Source organism: Mustela nigripes, chromosome X (assembly GCF_022355385.1).
Source record: "Mustela nigripes isolate SB6536 chromosome X, MUSNIG.SB6536, whole genome shotgun sequence".
NCBI classification, from domain to species: Eukaryota; Metazoa; Chordata; class Mammalia; order Carnivora; family Mustelidae; genus Mustela; species Mustela nigripes.
In genome coordinates, this window is record NC_081575.1 from 44091863 (window position 1) to 44094310 (window position 2448).

The 2448-nt window shown below is 40.6% G+C and overlaps 1 pseudogene; it reads left to right on the plus strand.

Moving 5' to 3' along the window:
- Positions 1 to 272: 272 nt before the first annotated feature.
- LOC132007047 (ER membrane protein complex subunit 3-like) lies at positions 273 to 1742 on the plus strand (annotated as a pseudogene).
- The last annotated feature ends 706 nt before the right edge of the window (positions 1743 to 2448 follow it).

The window sequence follows — 2448 nt, forward strand, 5'->3', positions numbered from 1 at the left end:
TCTCCATCATATGTTCTCCCAAACTGTTCCTGTCTTCAGTGACATTTTACACTTCTTGTAATGCAATATGTCATATAGGATTATGGCCCACCCAAATAACCTCATCATAACCTGAAACACCATCAGATATGCAATTTCCAGATAAGGTCCTATTCATTGGTACCTGGGTTTAGAGCCTCAGCATACTCTTGATGGGACCGTACAACCAAATAATAGGTACAGTGGTTTTTCCCATGCTACTAGACAGAAAATATTACATCAAAAGTCAGAAGATGGATTTTTTTTTAACAGTTAAAAGGAAGGTAGTGCCTATTTCCCTCTGACTCATTCCACTGTGCTCAAAGACAGCATGAAAGGCATGGTAACAAGTACCCTTCCAAATCAGAGAGGGAGACAAACCATGAGAGACTCTGGACCCTGGGAAACAAACTGAGAGTCACAAAGGGGAGGGGGGGGGGGGGAGGGGGTAGCCAGGTGATGGGTATTAAGGAGGGCATATGTGATGATGAGCACTAGGTGTTGTACACAACTGATGAATCATTGAACACTACATCAAAAACTAATGATGTACTATATGCTTGCTAACTGAACATAATAAAGAGAAAAAAACAAATGCCCTTCCTATGATTCTTTTATTTATTCATTCATTCATTTATTTTTAATTATTTTGTAAAATAGAGTTGACATAGAATGTTCCATTAGTTTCATTTGTACAACATATGAATTAGAGAATTCTATACATTACCCAGTGCTCACCTAAGTGTAGCCACCATCTGCCACCATACATTATTACAATGTTATTGATTATATTCCTTATGCTGTACATTTTTTCTCCATCACTTATTGTATAACTAAAAATTTATAAAACTCTTTTTTTAAAGATTTTATTTATTTATTTACAGAGATCACAAGTAAGCAGAGAGGCAGGCAGAGAGAGAGGAGGAAGCAGGCTCCCTGCTGAGGAGAGAGCCCGATGCGGGGCTCGATCCCAGGACCCTGGGATCATGACCTGAGCCGAAGGCAGAGGCTTTAACCCACTGAGCCACCCAGGCGCCCCCAAAATTTATAAAACTCTTAATCCCCTTTATTTACTTTGTTCTTTCACCCACTTCCCCTCTGTCAACCACCAGTTTGTTCTCAGTACTTAAAGGCCCATTTTGTTGTTGTCCTTTGATCCCTTCTTTTGTTTTCTAGATTCCACATATAAGTGAAACCATAATGGTATTTATCTTTTCCTGTCTGACTTATTGCACATAGCATAATTCCATATAGGTCCATCCATGTTCTCACAAATGGCAAGAACACATTTTTAATGGCTGATTAATACTCTATTGTGTTTATGTACCACATCTACTCACTATGCTTCTTATTGGTGAATAGATCAATATGACATTTTCAGGCTTTGTCACAAACAACATCTTATTGCCACTGTTCGTTCCTTCCTTTTAAATCTATGCTTCAGCAAGTATCCAAACTTCTCACGGGAAAGGCACCCTGCATGAGTTCTGAATCCTGATACTTCCTAAGTATCTTTGGGTTTCAGAGCATTTGCTCTGATTCTGGGCAAAGATGATGCCACTGACCAATCATAAACGGTGCGAGAGCAGATGTCTGAAACTGACATGGCCATGCCTGCAGACACCAATAAAAATTTCAAGACAGAGTGGGATGCTTCAGAGCTGACAGATTACCCAGTGGCACTGGGTGATGTGGAAGAGGAGCTCACGGCTAAAGACTGGTAATTCCAGTAGTGAAAATCATAAAAGGGGGAAAAAACTGAAGCTAGTGATGATGTACAAAACTTAGCAAAATTTTGGGCGCCTGGGTGGCTCAGTGGGTTAAGCCGCTGCCTTCGGCTCAGGTCATGATCTCAGGGTCCTGGGATCGAGTCCCGCATCGGGCTCTCTGCTCAGCAGGGAGTCCGCTTCCTCCTCTCTCTCTCTCTGCCTGCCTCTCTGCCTACTTGTGATCTCTGTCTGTCAAATAAAAAATAAAATCTTTAAAAAAAAAAAAAAAAAACTTAGCAAAATTTTGGTCCATGGAAAAAGCATTACCAATTATTCCTCATTATTATGTTCACTTAATCTGAACATAGTCAGACTATGTTCACTTAGTCTGACTTCTTACCACAGTAAACTCTTGATTTTATGGGATACAAAGTTCTTGCATTTTACCTTTAATTTTTTGTTGCCTTTTCCTATACTTTCCTTTTTTTAAAGATTTTGCTTATTTATTTGACAGAAAGAGAGATCACAATTAGGCAGAGAGGCAGGCAGTGGGTGGGGGGAAGGAGCAGGCTCCCTGTTGAGCAGAGAGCCCAATGCGGGGCTCAGTCCCAGGACCCTGAGATCATGACCTGAGCCTAAGGCAGAGGCTTTAACCCACTGAGCCACCCAGGTGCCCCCTATAATATTTTCTTTATACGAATAATATATTTTCATTACTGTG